The sequence below is a fragment of the Chiloscyllium plagiosum genome, unplaced genomic scaffold, assembly GCF_037043375.1.
Source record: "Chiloscyllium plagiosum isolate Xiang-an unplaced genomic scaffold, Cpla_swu_hap1 HiC_scaffold_9, whole genome shotgun sequence".
In the NCBI taxonomy this organism is placed as follows: domain Eukaryota; kingdom Metazoa; phylum Chordata; class Chondrichthyes; order Orectolobiformes; family Hemiscylliidae; genus Chiloscyllium; species Chiloscyllium plagiosum.
The window spans coordinates 107,899,336-107,918,001 of NW_028270147.1; the positions used below are offsets into that span (position 1 = coordinate 107,899,336).

An 18,666-nucleotide genomic window follows, 5' to 3' on the forward strand; every position below is an offset into this window, starting at 1 on the left:
CCTGCTGTCTGTCTCCCTGGAGCAGTCATCATGCAAGATCAGGGTTCAGTTCTCGAAGAAATCATTTCTCCATTAAAACCTCAAACATGACTTTACAGCTCTGTGTGTGTGTGAGTATGTGTGAGAGAGTATGTTTGTGTGTGTGAGAGAGTGAGTCTGTGTGTGAGAGAGAGTGCGTCTGTGTGTCCATGTGTGTGTGACAGTGTGTCTGTGAGGGGTACGTATGTGTGTGTGAGAGAGTGAGTGTGGCTGTGTGTGTGAGAGAGAGTGTGTCTGCGTGTGAAAGAGAGATTGTTTCAGTGTGTCTGTGAGAGAGAGTGTGTCTGTGTGTGTGTTTGAGGGAGCGTGTGTCTGCGTGTGTATGTGAGTGTGAGAGAGAGAGTGTAACTGTGTTTATGTGCGTGAGAGAGTGAGTGTGGCTGTGTGTGCAAGAGACAGTGTGTGAGAGAGAGTGTGTGTGAGAGAGAGTGTGTCTGTGTGTGAGGAGTACGTATGTGTGTGTGTGTGAGAGAGTGTGTCTGTGTGCATGTGTGTGTGAGAGAGTGAGTGTGGCTTTTGTGTGCAAGAGACAGTGTGTGAGAGAGAGTGTGTGTGAGAGAGAGTGTGTCTGTGTGTGTGAGAGAGAGTGTGTCTGTGTGTGAGAGAGAGAGTGTTTCAGTGTGTGTGTGAGAGAGAGTGTGTCTGTGTGTGTTTGAGGGAGCGTGTGTCTGCGTATGTATGTGAGTGTGAGAGAGAGTGTAACTGTGTGTTTATGTGTGTGTGAGAGAGAGTGTGTCTGTGTGTATGTGTGTGTGTGTGTGAGAGAGAGAGAATGCCCGTGCCTGTATGTGTGTGAGAGAGTGTCTGTGTGTGTGAGAGTAAGAGTGTGTGTGTGAGAGTAAGAGTGTGTGTGTGAGAGTGTTGTCTGTGTGTGTTTGAGGGAGCGTGTGCCTGAGTGTGTGAGAGAGAGTGTGTCTCTGTGTGTGAGAGAGGGAGTGTGTCAGTATGTGTGAGAGAGAAGGTGTGTGTGAGAGAGAGTGTGTCTGTGTGTGTGAGAGAGAATGTATAGGTGTGTGTGAGAGAGACAGTGTGTGTCCATGTGTATGTGTGAGAGAGAGTGTGTGTCTGTGTGTGTTTGAGGAACCGTGTGTCTGCGTGTGTATGTGTGTGAGAGAGAGAGTGTAACTGTGTGTTTATGTGTGTGAGAGAGAAGGTGTGTCTGTGTGTGTTTGAGGGAGCGTGTTTCTGAGTGTGTATGTGTGGGTGTGTGTGAGAGAGAGAGTGCCTGTGTGTGTATCTGTGTGAGAGAGAGTATCTGTGTGTGTGTGAGAGAGAGAGTGTGTGTGAGAGAGAGAGTGTGTGTCTGTGTGTGTTTGAGGAACCGTGTGTCTGCGTGTGTATGTGTGTGACAGAGAGAGCGTAACTGTGTGCTTATGTGTGTGTGAGAGAAGGTGTGTCTGTGTGTGTTTGAGGGAGCGTGTTTCTGAGTGTGTATGTGTGTGTGAGAGAGAGTGCCTGTGTGTGTATCTGTGTGAGAGAGAGTATCTGTGTGTGTGTGAGAGAGAGAGTGTGTGTGAGAGAGAGTGTCAGTGTGTGTGAGAGAGAGTGTCGGTGTGTGTGAGAGTGAGAGAGTGTGTGTGTGAGAGTGTTGTCTGTGTGTGTTAGAGGGAGCATATGTCTGTGTGTGTGAGAGACAGTGTGTCTATGTGTGTGTGAGAGAGAGTGTGCCTGTGTGTGTGTGAGAGAGAGTGTGTCTGTGTGAGAGAGAGAGTGGGTCAGTGTGTGCGAGAGAGACAGTGTGTGTCCATGAGTGTGTGTGTGAGAGAAGTGTGTCTATGTGTTTTGGAGGGAGCGTGTGTCTGCATGTATATGTGTGTGTGTGAGATAGTGTAACTGTGTGTTTAAGTGTGTGTGTGAGAGAGTGTGTCTGTGTGAGTGTGTGTGTGTGAGCGGATGTGTGTGTGCATGCGTGTGTCCGTGTGCGTGTGAGAGAGAGTGTACCTGTGTGTGTGAGAGAGTGATTGTGTCTGTGTTTGAGAGAGAGTGTGTGTCTGTGTGTATGTGAGAGAGAGAGTTGTGCCTGTGTGTATGTGTGTCTGAGAGTGTGTCTGTGCGTGTTTGAGGGAGCGTGTGTCTGTGTATGTGTGTGTGAGAGAGAGTGTGCCTGTGTGTATGTGTGTGTGAGTGTGTCTGTGTGTGTTTGAGGGAGTGTGTGTCTGTGTGTGAGAGAGAGTTGTGCCTGTGTGTGTATCTGTGTGAGAGAGAGTATCTGTGTGTGTGAGAGAGAGAGAGTGTGTGTGTGAGAGAGAATGTCGGTGTGTGTGAGAGAGAGTGTCGGTGTGTGTGAGAGTGAGAGAGTGTGTGTGTGAGAGTGTTGTCTGTGTGTGTTAGAGGGAGCATATGTCTGTGTGTGTGAGAGACAGTGTGCCTGTGTGTGTGTGAGAGAGAGTGTGTCTGTGTGTGAGAGAGAGTGGGTCAGTGTGTGCGAGAGAGACAGTGTGTGTCCATGAGTGTGTGTGTGACAGAAGTGTGTCTGTGTGTTTTGGAGGGAGCGTGTGTCTGCATGTATATGTGTGTGTGTGAGATAGTGTAACTGTGTGTTTAAGTGTGTGTGTGAGAGAGTGTGTCTGTGTGTGTTTGAGCGAGCATGTGTCTGTGTTTGTATGTGTGTGTGAGAGAGAGAGTGCCTGTGTCTGTATATGTGTGAGAGAGACTGTCTGTGTGTGTGTGAGAGAGAGTGTGTGAGAGAGTGTGTGTGTGTGAGTGTGTGTGTGTGAGCGGATGTGTGTGTGCATGCGTGTGTCCGTGTGCGTGTGAGAGAGAGTGTACCTGTGTGTGTGAGAGAGTGATTGTGTCTGTGTTTGAGAGAGAGTGTGTGTCTGTGTGTATGTGAGAGAGAGAGTTGTGCCTGTGTGTATGTGTGTCTGAGAGTGTGTCTGTGCGTGTTTGAGGGAGCATGTGTCTGTGTATGTGTGTGTGAGAGAGAGTGTGCCTGTGTGTATGTGTGTGTGAGTGTGTCTGTGTGTGTTTGAGGGAGTGTGTGTCTGTGTGTGAGAGAGAGTTGTGCCTGTGTGTGTATCTGTGTGATAGAGAGTATCTGTTTGTGTGTGAGAGAGAGTGTGTGTGAGAGAGAGTGTGTGTCTGTGTGTGTTTGAGCGAGCATGTGTCTGTGTTTGTATGTGTGTGTCTGAGAGAGAGAGTGCCTGTGTCTGTATGTGTGTGAGAGAGACTGTCTGTGTGTGTGAGAGAGAGAGTGTGTGAGAGAGAGTGTGTGTGTGTGAGTGTGTGTGTGTGAGCAGATGTGTGTGTGCATGCGTGTGTCCGTGTGCGTGTGAGAGAGAGTGTACCTGTGTGTGTGAGAGAGTGATTGTGTCTGTGTTTGAGAGAGAGTGTGTGTCTGTGTGTATGTGAGAGAGAGAGTTGTGCCTGTGTGCATGTGTGTCTGTGCGTGTTTGAGGGAGCGTGTGTCTGTGTATGTGTGTGTGAGAGAGAGTGTGCCTGTGTATATGTGTGTGTGAGTGTGTCTGTGTGTGTTTGAGGGTGTGTGTCTGTGTGTGAGAGAGAGTTGTGCCTGTGTGCACGTGTGTGTGAGAGTCTGTGTGTGTTTGATGGAGCGTGTGCCTGTGTGTATGTATGTGAGAGAGAGTTGTGCCTGTGTGTGTGTGTATGTGTGTGAGAGTGAGTCTGTGTGTGTTTGAGGGAGCGTGTGTCTGTGTGTGTATGTGTGTGTGAGAGAGAGTGTGCCTGTGTGTATGTGTGTGTGAGTGTGTCTGTGTGTGTTTGAGGGAGTGTGTGTCTGTGTGTGAGAGAGAGTTGTGCCTGTGTGTACGTGTGTGTGAGAGTCTGTCTGTGTGTTTGATGGAGCGTGTGTCTGTGTGTGTGAGAGAGCCTGTGTGTGTGTGTGTGTGGGGGGGGTCCTTTGTGTATGTGTGTGTGTGTCTGTGTGTGTTTGAGTGAGCGTGTGTCTGTATCTGTATGTGTGTGTGTGAGAGAGCATGTGTGTGTAAACTGGCCAATCTTATCGGGTGCCCATGAATATAAAATCCAGCTGCTGTTTCAGGTGAATTGATCCTTGTGTCTCCAATGATACAAAAGCTGCAAGAGTGACTTAACTGGGGGAAAGAGAGTGCTGTTCATTCCAATGGGGACTCATCCAGTAAACCTTCCCCACACACTAACATCCCTCTAGCAGTGCAGTGACTAGTCCTGCACACAGCGATCCAGGTACAAACCAATGTAATGTCACCATAGTCTAACCAGAGCATGGGACAGCTCCTCATTAGAGAGCGGTGTCTGGTGGTGCTTTAATCAGCGGGCCACCATGGTCCAGCTGAGTGGAGAGGTTGTGAAGGAGAATCCTTCAGAGTAACTCTAGCAAGTGTGGTAAGCTAACTGCCCAGCCAATTGAGCTAATCGACCTCACTCCAGGGGCATGCCCTGTATAACCCAATCATAGCCAGCCTGCACCTCAATAGGAGCCAGGAGCAAGGCCATTTGGCCCCCGCCTTAAACCAGAAGGGAGAACACGGGAAGCTGAGGAAGCAAACAAACCCCTCCCATGTGGCCTTCTGAAATGGAGGTGGAGGACAGAGCACATCTGGCCTGCTGTTTGCTTCCCCGGGACTGGCCTGCTCCACCTTGTAGTGAGAGGCTAAGGGGAACCTCAAGGAGATTTCACTTCTCACTGAGAGGCTGCAACTCCAATCCAAATCAGGCTGGTTCCCTCCGAGACTCACGGAAGAGTGCTGCACTCTTCAGATCAGGCCCTTGTGTAGTCATAACCTCCAGTGGGTGGGCCAAGAGCTGGGAGATAGCATTAAGAATATAAGACCATCTGAGATAGGAACAGGAGGAGACCATCCAGCCCCTCGAGCCTGCTCTGGTATTCAATACTGTTAGAAACGAAAATCGCTTCTCAATAATCGCTCTAGACAAATTCAGGAAAACAAAGTTTTATTAGCAAGTCTGCAGAGTTGGGCACCCTTCTGAGAAAAGGCGCCCCAGGCTAACAAAGTTTCTGATTAAATACAGCACAAGTCCCTCCCCTCTATAGCTCTAAAGAGTCACGAGGTTCACATTTTAAACAGTCAGTATTTTTCCATTCTGGACCCTTATCACAAAGTCTGCAGCAGACGTCTCCCGAGTTGTTTTTCTACCCTGTAGTCTTATCAGTCAAGGACCTATTCTTCTCTGTCAGAGTTAGTGGTCTTATCAATCAAGGACTTGTTTTTCTACTCTGTCTATGTGAGTGGTCTTATCAATCCGTAGCAGCAGATGTCTCGTCCTTTATTATAGAGAAGCATGTTTTACCCTACCCCTATGGCTCTATTCCCCTTAGACTCTGGGGTCATGCACATCTCAATTGTTTGTACCGAAATCGTCTCTCACAATTCCACCCTTTTTTTTTAAGATGTGCATGATAAAGATAAGCCTCTTCCCATCAGGGGCCCGGGAAATCCTTGGTCTTTCGCAGCAACAGCACCTTAAGTTCCTGCATTCCATGTTGGGGTACCGCCACTGCCTGGAGTTGGGAAATATTTTTCTGGATTAAAGATTGAACACAGGGGGTCAGGCAGGGTAAGATGAGTAGAAGCATTACGCCCCCCCCAGCCACCAGTAATGCCGTGCGCCACCAACTACCACCTAGGAGACCATCCCACCATCCGATGCCACCAAGAGGACGCCAGGATTGAACCGGCACATGGGCCAGTTTCCGAATTTTATCGGAAATCTTCAAAACCGCTTTACCATTATCGTCAATTTTCAGACAGCAGTTAGTCAGGTTAAACTTCCCGCACACGCCCCCTTCCGAGGCCAACAGATAATCCAAGGCAAGCCGGTTTTGGTATATAGCAGCCCTCATCTGATCCTGCTGCTTAGCCAGCAACTCCAGGGCCAGGGTGGTCTGATTAGTAATGACCTCTACGACTGCTTGGAGCCTGATAATTTGATTTAACATATAGATAGGAGTACGGTATCCCCATGATCCGTCCTGTGCCCATGTAGCAGGCCCGTAGTATTCAATAATACGGGCCGGTGGCCATTCATCCCCCCAATCACCAACTTGGATATCCCTTGTTGGCCTCCGCAGGGAGTCAAATAGTTTAACCCCCAAGTCGTGGCCCTCCTCCCGGGGCAATAAGAAGAACTCTGGTCTAATTACACCCAGGAAGCATACCCCAGCCCATCCTATGGGCAACTTGGCATATGCCTGATTACCGCATATCCAGAATAGGCCATCTGGGGCAGGGCCCCCCCTGTTTCGCAACTTCGTTCCACACCTCTTTTATCCCAGGGATGCCCTCATAAGGGCCGGAGCCGCTACAATTCCAAAACCGAGAGTCATCACCCAGCCTCACACAATTGCGGTTCTCCTGTTTCGCAATGTACCATGTGATATCCTCAGGCCACCAGACTTGTGTGGTTGCATTCAACACACTCTGACAGGGGCTGATACCCACCTCAACCTTCCCTTTCCCTTCAACACACAACTGGCCTTCCGGGCTGTTAGTCAGTCTCCACACCTGCCCTTTCCTTTCATTGACATGTGTCCAATTATACTGAAGCAACTCCCATATATCTAAGCTTTGACCAGACCACGGCCATTGTTCAGTCATATGTGGCCCCCCACAAACCCAGCAATTGCTAATATTTAACACGGTGGCTATCCTCGACGTAAGATCAATAAACAGGTTCTGTGTTACATTGGGGAGTTTGATCTTTTCTTCTACCTCCTTGTATATAGACGGCACCTTGGAGACAACGACCGTCCTTTGACGGTCGCGCTCTTTCTCTAACTTCCGTTCAATGTTCTGTACTATTGTCTTCTTGACTCTGTCCACATGTTCTTTGAGCAACACGGAGGGTAGGCCCCACTGCCCAGCTTTGTTAACACACACCCAGCGGTCATTGTTAGGGCATCCATGGGCTTTGCCACCGTACCCTTTATTATACACCTGATAATAGGGTTTTCCACCCTCCCAACATTCTTGCTGTGCATTCACATCGTAACACCGATCGTTCACATGGGAGTGAGACACAAATGACCCCGAGTAGATCTGACTCCCAAGCCTCACCGTAGTCCGACATTTGTCACATCTCCCCTCGCCCTTCCCCACATACAGGAGTAAACTGATCAATATCCCCATCAATACAGTCCAGGTAGAGTTCATTGTCGCTGTCTTTTTAGCTTTATCACCAACGGCTTGTCCCCTGGCCCGCATGTCCAAGTCCTCCCTCCTTCTGGCGGAATAGGCCCCTTTATCCTCGATGCGTGGGCCCACCCTTTCTCTTTTGTCCGAACAGCGGCTTCAGTTGTTAACAGGACCAGGAACGGTCCTTCCCACTGTGGCTGGAGCTTTTTGGCCTTCCAGGTCTTTACAAGTACCCAATCTCCGGGCTCCACCTTATGCAAGAGGAAGTCGAGCGGCGGAGTCTGAGCCAGGAGACCCTTTCTCCGGAGTTCTGCAAAAGAACGGGATAAGGCCAGTAAATAGTCTCTGACGAATACATCTCCCCCTTGTAGAGTGGGACACCCATCAACCTTACTCCAATATGGTAATCCGAACAGCATCTCATAGGGGGAGACCCCGATATCCCGGCGAGGTGCTGTACGTATCCTCAATAGGGCAATGGGAAGGCACTTTGGCCAGGGTAACTTAGTTTCTAACATCAGCTTAGTCAATTGGGTCTTGAGTGTGCCATTCATTCTCTCAACTCGACCCGAGCTCTGGGGATGCCAGGGTGCATGGAATTTCCATTGGATACCCAGGGCAGTACAGATCAAATGGTGTAGCCTAGCAACAAAATGTGTCCCGCAGTCTGAGTCTATAGATTCCATCATGCCATATCTCGGGATTATGTTCTCTAACAATAGACGGGCCACGGTTGGTGCATCGGCTTTGGCGGTTGGGAAAGCCTCTACCCAGTGAGTGAAATGGTCTACTATTACTAGCAGATACTTCCATCGCTGCACTGGGGGTAAGTCTGTAAAGTCTATTTGGATCCTCTGGAATGGCCTAATTGCGAGAGGCTGACCACCAGCTGGCATGGAACGCATGACTTTCTTGTTAATTCGCTGGCAAGTGGGGCATCCGACTATTTATTGTTGGGCTAACGTGTATATCCCCCTACATACATAGTCTCTCAGGATCGTGTCACACATGGCTCGCACCCCCCAGTGGGTCTGATGGTGTAATCGGTGCAGAATACTCCAGGTGATCTGTTTGTTCAGTACTTGTCTCCCATCAGGAACCGTCCACTTCCCGTTAGTTTCTAGCCGGGCACCCAATTGATCCATTTTATCAATCTCCCCCTGGGTGAAGACGGGTTGTTTAGCGAGCCCTTCCCTCAACGGTATTAATGTTAATAATTGGACGTGTTTTTCAACCGCTGCCCGCTTGGCTTCCTCATCTGCCAGCCGGTTTCCCACCGCTTCCGGTGTCGACCCCTTCTGGTGACCGGGTACATGGACTACTGCGAGTTCTGTAGGCAACGCCAGGGCTTCCAACGTTAGGCTGATCATTTGTTCGTGAGCTAATTCTTTTCCCCGGGAAGTTATCAATCCTCGCTCTTTCCAGATTTTCCCGAAAGTATGAACGATTCCGTATGCATACTTTGAGTCAGTATATATGGTCCCCACTTTCCCCTCCAACAACTTCAGGGCCCTCTGGAGGGCGTACAACTCACAGGATTGGGCTGACCACTTCCCGGGCAGTCGTCCAGACTCAATCGTCCGTTTCGTTGCGCCATCTACGACCACATAGCCACTGTACCGTACCCCACTGATGCACCGGGAGGACCCGACGATGTACAGTTCCTGTCCTTCACCCAGCGGGGCCTCTTGCAGGTCCTCTCGGCTTTTGGTCTGTAAGTCTACAAATTCCACACAATCATGCTCCTGTTCCCCATCTGCAGGACGTCCGTATAGAAACTGGGCAGGGTTGCAACTGAGATCTTTTGCAAAATTGAGATCGTCTCCGGTCATCAAAATCGTCTCATACTTCAGGATGCGAGAGTCTGTTAACCAGCGGTGAGCCTTTTGAGCCAGTATGGTACTAACCGAATGTGGGGAGTATACTGCGATTCTTCCTCCAAAGGTAAGTTTTTGGGCCTCTTCTACTGACATTGCCGTAGCTGCCACTGCCTGGATACAGGTCGGCCATCCACGTGACACAGGGTCTAACATTTTTGACAAAAATGCAACCGGCTGACGTTTCCCTGCCCGCAGCTGGGTAAGCACACCTTGGGCAATTCCGCCGGCGCTATTAACATATAACTGGAACGGTTCCTTCAGGGTGGGTAAAGCCAATACCGGAGCTCGAATCAGTTTATTTTTAATAATATTAAATCACTGCTCCTCCTCATCTGACCAGTCCAGTTTTTGTTCTTCTTGTCCCAGTTTGTCGTACAAAAACTTTACTAGAGTGGTGTAACTTTCAATCCATATCCGGCAATACCCTACTAGCCCCAGGAATTGTCTGATTTCCTTCTTTGTCCTGGGTATTGGCAGACCCGTAATCCCCGATATTCATTCTGGCGTGATACGGCGATGCCCCTTACTGACCTGATGGCCCAGATATCTTACTTCTTGCTCCACAAACTGGAGTTTTGTCCTGGAGACGCATAGGCCCTGTTTCCCCAGGAAGTTCAGCAGGGCAACGGTGTATGCTCGTACCTCCTCTTCTCTCGGTCCTGAGAGTAAGAGATCATCGACATATTGGAGCAATTGATTCTCCGCGTTACACCAAAATCCTCCTAAGATCGGCTCTAGTATTTGTCCAAACAAGTTGGGTGACTCCGTGAATCCCTGCTGCAAGACTGTCCATCTTAACTGTCGCTTTCGTCCTGTGAAGGGATTCTCCCATTCAAAGGCAAAAAGGTTCCGACTTTCTTCGTCAAGGGGGCAACTCCAGAAGGCATCCTTCAGATCTATTACGCTGAACCATTCATGTTCGGGGGGAATTTTACTCATTAACGTGTAGGGATTGGGTACCACCGCGTATCTAGCCTGGACTACTTCATTCAACCCCCGCAAGTCTTGCACCAGCCTATATGTCCCGTCCGGCTTCCGCACAGGGAGTATTGGAGTATTGAAAGGGGACATACATTCCTCCAGTAGTCCATCTGTGATTAATCTTTCTATCACAGGTTGTAACCCTTCCCGTCCTTCCATAGCAATCGGGTACTGTTTCCTTCTTACCGGGCCTTTTCCTGGTAACATGGTGATTTGGAGAGGTTTGATGTTTAGACCCCCTCTGTTCCCCTCTCGGTACCAAACTCCCGGGTCTATTTGTTGAGCATCTTCTTCGGTGAGGGCGAACAACCTTACCACCATTTCCCCGTTACTTGGTACCATTCCGATCCCTAGTTTGACCTACAAGTCTCTTCCTAACAAATTAAACCCCGCCGATGGCAGTAGAAGGAGGTCTCGTTTAGTAGTTCTGTTTTCATACCCAATTTCCACGTCCTCCACTACTGGGACTTGCAATGTCTTTCCTCCAATGCCAGATACCCCCATAACTGTTCTTCCTGCTCGGGCGCCGGGGGGTATTTGGATTATACTTGATCTTTCGGCTCCCGAGTCCACCATAAATGTGATCTCCGATCCTTGGGGCCCTACTTTCAAGTTTACCAGGGGTTCCTGTCGATAGTCCTTTTGCCCCAAGGGTAGGAACCCCCGACCTCCCTAATCTTCCTCCATCAGGGCGTACGACCGCACTTCCCGCTTGTAGCAGGGGCACTCTCGCTTAAAATGTCCCTCTTCATTACAGTAGTAACATCTGAGTATCCTCCTCGTTTCCCTGTCGCGGCCTCGAGTTCCTCCACTCTTCCTTTGTTCCAGCCCCGGTCCTCTTTTCCTCTGCTCTTGCCACGACTCTCCCCTTTCCGGTTCCTGCCACGGCTCCCCCTTTTCCCTCCTTCCAGCTGTCACTTGTTGCACTGTCTGCATCATTATCTTTGTCGCCTTCTTTTGCTTCTCATCGTCCCTTCTCACAAACACCTTTTGCGCCTCCTGTAGTAGTTCACTCAGAGGTTTACTATCCCAATCATCCATTTTCTCTAACTTCTTTCGTATGTCCGGCCAGGCTTTTGATACAAACTCTACCCGTATGAGTTGCTGTCCCACTTCCGTCTCAGGGTCCACCCCAGCGAACTGCTGCAAGTTCTTCCTAATCCTGTCTAGGAAGTCTGTAGGGGTTTCTTCCGGGTTTTGATGATTCCCAAAGGCCTTAGTAAAATTGTGCCCCTTCGGGGCTGCCTGCCTTATTCCTTTTATCCAATATTCCCGCATGTCTCTCATGTTGCGTCGTCCTTCTTCCGTTTGCTTATCCCACCTGGGGTCGGTGAGGGGAAATTTCTGATCCCCTCCTGTTCCTCCCTCTCTCTCCCAGACCAACAGCGCAGCTTGTTGTATCATCTGTCGCTCCTGGCTAGAGAACAATGTTCCCATGATGGAATACATCTCATCCCACGTGTAAGTATTTGGCCCCAGGAACTGATCTAATTGTTCAGCCAGGCCCATGGGGTCCTCCAGTAGGCCCTTCATCTCCCTCTTGTAATTCCATACTTCAGTACTCGTTAAGGGGACGTTCACATATCCCGTCCCTCCTTCCGCGCCTCCCATGGGCACTTCCCGGAGTGGATTCATTCTTGCAATCGGGACAGAGTTTCGTCTGTGACTCTTTTCAGCTTGAGATCTAGTCTGTACTCCTGAGGCTCCTGATGGTTCCTCCCCGCTTTCTTCCCCTTCCCCTGAATTGTCGCCACCCGAAGGACTATTTTGTGGGGCAGACGGGGTCATGTAGGGCGGCGGTAAGTGATCTAAAGGTTCCCATTCTTTCTGCCCTTTCGAGTCTTCATTGGTTACCTTCATTTTGCATGATAGTGTGACCGGTAGCCAACAAAGGGCGTAATCACTTTCCTCCCGAGTAACATTAGGCTTCGAATTGACATATAAAATTAGAGCTTGCCGACCCAGTCTTCATCAGTGCCGAATTTAGGCCACCACACTGAGTCTCCCTGAATAGGTTTTTGGGACCACGTTTGACAGTATCTCACCATCTTCTGTCTAGATTTTCCTTTTCTCCTACCCTGATCCCAATTATTTAACATTATACCTAACGGACTATCGTCAGGTACCCCGGGGTATTTTTCATTGTCTACACTCAAGCCTACTTTCCCCTTATTCACCTTGGATCCCTTATTTCCCATTGCCGAGGACTTTGTAAAATCGGAGATTTCTGTATTATCCCGTGATAATCTATCACTATTTAGCCAATTCCCGGACCTTCAGTCCCGTGATCGCCCAGGTCCCTTTGCAGGCACCCCCGGTCTTTGAATTCCTGTGTCCCACGTCTCTGTGAAACAGATCACAGGCACCCCATAGGTCCACGTTCCTCCGCAAACACGGTCTCTGCAAATTCTCGCACAGACGAGCCCCGGTCTCTAGATTCCTGAGTCCCACGTCTCTGTAGAAAAATCTACAGGCACTCCGCAGGTCCCCAGTCCTCCGGAAAGATGGTCCCCGCAAGTCTTTTCTTACCTGGGTTCGGTGCACCGAAATTACTCGATCGTTAACCGTCCCCACTGCCTCGGCCATACCCCTCCTTTGTTCTCCTGAGCCTTCCGGATATCACTCGCTCAAGCCGCGCGGGGCGACAAGCAAGGAATCAGGGACTGCCGAACTCGGCAGGGTGCACCTTCTCCGATGTCCTTCCTCAGCCCCCCTCGCGGCCGGAGTGTTGATCGGACGAGCCCCCAAGTTTGTTAGAAACGAAAATCGCTTCTCAATAATCGCTCTAGACAAATCCAGGAAAACAAAGTTTTATTAGCAAGCCTGCAGAGTTGGGCACCCTTCTGAGAAAAGGCGCCCCAGGCTAACAAAGTTTCTGATTAAATACAGCACAAGTCCCTCCCATCTATAGCTCTAAAGAGTCATGAGGTTCACATTTTAAACAGTCAGTATTTTTCCATTCTGGACCCTTATCACAAAGTCTGCAGCAGATGTCTCCCGAGTTGTTTATCTACCCTGTAGTCTTATCAGTCAAGGACTTATTCTTCTCTGTCAGAGTTAGTGGTCTTATCAATCAAGGACTTGTTTTTCTACTCTGTCAATGTGAGTGGTCTTATCAATCCGTAGCAGCAGATGTCTCGTCCTTAATTATAGAGAAGCATGTTTTACCCTACCCCTATGGCTCTATTCCCCTTAGACTCTGGGGTCATGCACATCTCAATTGTTTGTACCGAAATCGTCTCTCACAAATACGATCATGGATGATTTAGCATTTGATTTGGGAGCTGAAACCAGTACAATACAAAGACAGAAAGAATCAAATTTTTCTGCCATTAGGAATCATCGGACAGGAGCTGGAACCTGTGTGCGAACACACACGCGCGCGCGCACACACACACATACACAGACACACACACGAACTGTGGGATTCAGGCTGTTTCTGGGAATTTTACCACAAGGGGGCGCGTTCTGGACTGAGGAGAGACAAGGGTGCAAAATGCTAGAAAGGGGGCAGCTGCACGGTCTGATCCCACCGATCTCACTGCTTCCAACTGCCATGACAGCTGTCATGTCTATTTCTGTGTTCCCAATTCACTCTCCTACGTCTTTCCTTCAATTCCTATCTCTCAACATCTTTCACATCTCTGCCTTGTTGACATTTCCCGATAGATTCCCTTCCTACAACACTCTGCCCCTTTGTCACCCCACCATGTTTTTCAGGATTGCTTAATCATTCAATCTTTCACAAAACCAACATCTTGCTCACCTTTCTTTGCATCTTTCTCTCAGCTCTGTGGGATTTTGCTATTCTTGTCTGTACATCATTCTAGCTGCATCGCAGCAGCCCCCCGACTTCCCACTCCCCACTCCCTCAGCTCCATCTCTCTGCTGTTGCAACTCCTCTCTCCCTGTCCTATGTCTCTGCCTGGGATTTCTCTCTTGCTGTCTGTCTGACCTTCTCTCCTGTCTTTGCCTCCCCTTTTCCCTCTTGTATCTGTCTGAAATTTTATTTATCTTCCTGGGGTTTTACTCTGTCTCTCTCCACCCACCCCCCCTTTCTCTCTCTGCCTCTCTCCTGCTCTCTTACAGTTCTTCTCACTTTCTCTCCCTCCCTCTGTCTGCCTGTCTTTCTCTTGTTCTCTCCCTCCCTTTCATTGTTTGTCTGTACATCTCTCTTTCTCTCCTGTAGTTTCTCTCCCTCTTTCTCCCTAAACCCCTGTCACAGTGACTGGGGAAGGGACATTGGGAAGATTTTGCCTCTGTGCCGCTGGATGCTGTACAGTTAATGCGGGGGATTCACCTTTTCCTGGTGTCTCCTGGGTGGGGAGGGGGTGAGTATAAGGGACTTAAAAGTACTTTTCTCATTGATTCTGAAATCGAGGAAAAGAGAAGGGGAGGGTGACAAAAAAGAGAGAGAGGGAGACATGGGGAGAATGGGGATGGAGAAAGTGAGGAGAGAGAGATGGGCTATGAGAGACAGGCAGACAGAGAGAGTGAGGGAAGGACAGAGTGAGAGACAGGGAGAGAGAGAAGGACACATACAGAGGGAGAAGGACAGTGTATGTGGCTGGGGATAGTTGCAGAGTGGGATCTTGCTGTGCATTACTGCAGTCAGTCAAAAGGCGAGTTAGTGTCTGTACCATGTCCTCCAGCCTAGGGGCTGAGTCTGCATGGGAAAGTGGGAGAGTGGGAGACAAGGAAGGAGTGGGACAGCCAGAGACAGGGGGAGTGTTTGATGGGGTTTTGGGGTTGGTGGTGAAAGGTGTTGTCAGAGAGAGATTGAGGGAGGGATAGCATGTCATGCAAAGTCTGAGACAGGACGGAGAAGAGGTCTCCACAGGAAGGATAGTCAATGAGGCCATTCAGGGGCCAATCCTGAGGATATTGAACAGGACAAGGATCATTTAATGGGGGAGCGGGGATGATTGGCAGAAAGGACTTCCATCTGTGATACAAACCTTCTGTAATTCTGGGACTGGGATCTTGCTGTGCATTAAAACACTCACAGGTCAGTCAGCCAACACAGACTCATTTACCACTGTGAGAAAGTGAGGACTGCAGCCGCTGGAGAGTCAGAGTTACAAAGTGTGGAGCTGGGGAAATACAGCAGGTCAGACAGGAGAGTCGATGGATCAGGCCTGACCTGCTGGGCTTTTCCAGCTCAACACTTTTTCACTCATTTCCCTCTGCCCCACGGAGTGGGGCTCAAAGCAGTGTTGCCGGGGGGGGGGGGGGGGGGCAGCAAAATATTTGAGGGGGGTATTTGGTGAGGTAATTATTTGGGAGGGAAGTTTTTTGGAGAAGGGCATAAATTTGGGAGGAGAGTGAAAATGAGGGGCATTGTATTTTTGAGGGGGTTCAAAATTGGGTGAGCACTTTCAGGTCTGAAATAGGGAGAAAAGAGAAAGGGAGGGTAAGAAAAAGAGCGAGAGATGGAGAGAGTGGGGATGGAGGTGAGAATAGGATGGGCAGAGAGAGACAGGGAGAGGGAGAGAGTGAGAAAAAGGCAGTGTGAATGAGAGAGGGAGAGAGACAGGCAGAGAGATAAGGACAGAGAGAGGGAAAGAAGACTGAGACAAACAGGAGTTGAATCATGCACAGACTGAAGGGGTGACACTCATTATTTCAGTTAGTTCCAGCTCTCTCTCTCTCTCTCTTAATGGTTTTTCACACTCCCTCTCTCCCATGCTTCTGGGGTTTGATTCAACCTGTCTTTCAATCTCTCCCTCTCTGGTTCTGACTTTGGATCTGCGAAGCTGCTTTATCTCCCTCTCTGTCTGACTGCCTCTTGCCATGCTTCTCTCCTCAGAAGGCCTCCAGAAGATTGAAGACATCAGTCTGCAGGTGAAACTTGTTTGTGTTGATTTCTGGATGGTTTTCCGGAACTTTTTGAGTTCTGGCCAATTAGGAAAATCGGCTAATTGTTTGAAGCATTTCCAATCATTTGGATGGCTTGTTACTATTAGTTTCTTTGTGTAGCAGGACCCGGTGGTTTCCTGTCTGGGCCCTCCTTTGTTTGGTGGAGACATTGTTACGGATATGTCTGTCCAGGAGAACTGTTGCCTTTTACCTTATGCTGATGACATTACCACTTGGCCGCTGTGTTTGCACTGTGCCTGGTGTGAGGGTTTTGTGATTTGGGAAATTTACTTGGCCAATATACCTTGGCTGTCTATCTGTGTTTTAGCCAGGAGGTTGTGACATTTCCCCCAACCCATCCACTTAAATGGAAAGAAGCTTATACAATGAATTGCAAACCTGACTTTAAAAGCTGGTTATGCTTGTTGTCAGTGTAGCCAGCTGTCTGAGCGAAGGCCATTATGTACATTGGTCAAACCTATCATCGTATGGCTGATAAGTGATATCAAAGAAATGAATCTTACAATTCCTACACAGCAGAAACCGGTCCTTCGGCCTATTGAGTCCACAATAACCCTCTGAAGAAAATCCAAATCAGATTCCCTCCCCCCCCCACCACCCCCAAACAACAATGATATCCCTGAAACCCTGCATTTTCCATGGCTATTCCAGCTTGCCTGAAAATCCCTAGAACTATGGGCAATTTAACGTGGCCAATTTGTCTAACAGGCGCAAATTTGGACTGTGGGAGGAAACCCATGCAGATGCGGGGAGAACGTGAAAACTCCACATAGACAGTCGGTCAAAGGTGCAATCAAACCCAGGTCTCTGGTGCTGTGAGGCAACCGTGCTAACCACTGAGCGACTGTGGCTCTCCTAACTGCTTCTACAAAAAATATATCATTCCAATAATACGTACAGAATTGTGATGCATAGACAGTGATCAGAATAAATACAAGTGAATGAGACCTGATGGCTCAAAACCCTGGAATTACCTCCTGAGTAGAATTCCCCGAGAATTCTATCAGCTTTATAGCCCCTGTGAGTGTGTCCAGGCATTATGCATAATGATGATACACATTTGTTGCAACCTGCAATCATAACCACCAATACCGCAAGATATATCAAGGTGAGTGCAGTTAGGACCACAGCTTGATGTGAGAGGAGTAAAATTCATGGATGACAGGCTATGGACATGTGATAGTATGGCCTGTTCCTTCACACTTACTTAGGAGTGGTCCCTGTTCCCTCTATCTCCACAGTATGTGGGATGGAATCATGGTAACCCAAACAAATATATTTTTTGTACAACTGCGATAGTTTGGACTTCATCCTAACTTTGTCACCTGGGATAATTGGAATCCCGAGCTCCAAACCGAGTGTCCCACCGAGAGTGTCCTTACAGCTGTCATTAACCCAGCCCTTGGGGAACTGCTGTCATTCACAGTGAGAGATGTTAGTGTGGGTGTTATAATGGAACAAATATTTATGCTGTTTGTGACTAATCCGGGATGTGATTTCCCTGGGCTGGCTTGATTGAGCTCCTCCCTCAGCTGTTCCATCATCCCATTACTGGAGATACTGCACAGGTTGCAGTTTTACTGCTCACCATCATCTCTCCTTGGGCCGTGGATGATCTGGTTAATCATGTTGGCGTGACCCTCGAGTCTGTTCACTAAGTGATGGTTAGCCTGATTCTCCACTAGTTGTCCCATGGTCTACATAGAACATAGAACAATAGAACATAGAACAATACAGCACAGAACAGGCCCTTTGGCCCACGATTTGTCCTAGCTTAAGCACCTATCCATGTACCTTTCCAATTGCCGCTTCAAGGTCACCAATGATGCTGACTCTGCTACTCCCACAGAGAGCGCATTCCATGCCCACACCACTCTCTGGGTAAAGAAGCTACCCCTGACATCCCCCCCTATACCTTCCACCCTTCACCTTAAATTTATGTCCACTTGTAACACTCTGTTGTACCCGGGGAAAAAGTATCTGACTGTCGACTCTATCTATTCCCCTGATCATCTTATAAACTTCTATCAAGTCACATGTCATCCTTCGCCGTTCCAATGAGAAAAGGATTGGCACTCTCAACCTATCCTCATACGACCTATTCTCCATTCCAGGCAACATCCTGGTAAATCTCCTCTGCACCCTCTCCAAAGCTTCCACATCTTTTCTAAAGTGAGGCGACCAGAACTGCACACAGTTCTCCAAATGTGGCCTTACCAAGGTGCTGTACAGCTGCAACATCATCTCACGACTCTTGAATTCAATCCCTCTGCTAATGAACGCTAATCCACCATAGGCCTTCTTACAAGCTCTATCCACCTGAGTGGCAACTTTCAAAGATCTATGAATATAGACCCCAAGATCCCTCTGCTCCTCCACCTTACTAAGAACCCGGCCGTTAACCCTGTATTCCACATTCTTATTTGTCCTTCCAAAATCACACTTGACAGGGTTGAACTCCATCTGCCACTCCTCAGCCCAGCTCTGCATCATATCTAAGTCCCTTTGCAGCCGACAACAGCCCTCCTCACTATCCACAACTCCACCAATCTTCGTATCTCCTGCAAATTTACTGACTCACCCTTCAACTGCCTCTTCCAAGTCATTAATAAAAATTACAAACAGCAGAGGACCCAGAACTGATCCGTGCGGAACTCCACTTGTAACTGGGATCCAGGCTGAATATTTACCATCTACCACCACTCTCTGACTTCGACCGGTTAGCCAGTTTTCTATCCAACTGGCCAAATTTCCCACTATCCCATGCCTCCTGACTTTCCGCATAAGCCTAC

General features: G+C 48.9%; 1 long non-coding RNA gene across 1 annotated transcript; it reads right to left on the reverse strand.

Annotated features, from left to right (window-relative positions):
• Window positions 1–4,915: 4,915 nt before the first annotated feature.
• LOC148149236 (uncharacterized) lies at window positions 4,916–5,369 on the reverse strand. The gene is made up of 2 exons (XR_015758070.1): window positions 5,203–5,369; window positions 4,916–5,159 (listed from the first exon to the last, which is right to left on the reverse strand). It is a non-coding gene; the product is annotated as an uncharacterized LOC148149236 (long non-coding RNA).
• Between the last annotated feature and the right edge of the window lie 13,297 nt (window positions 5,370–18,666).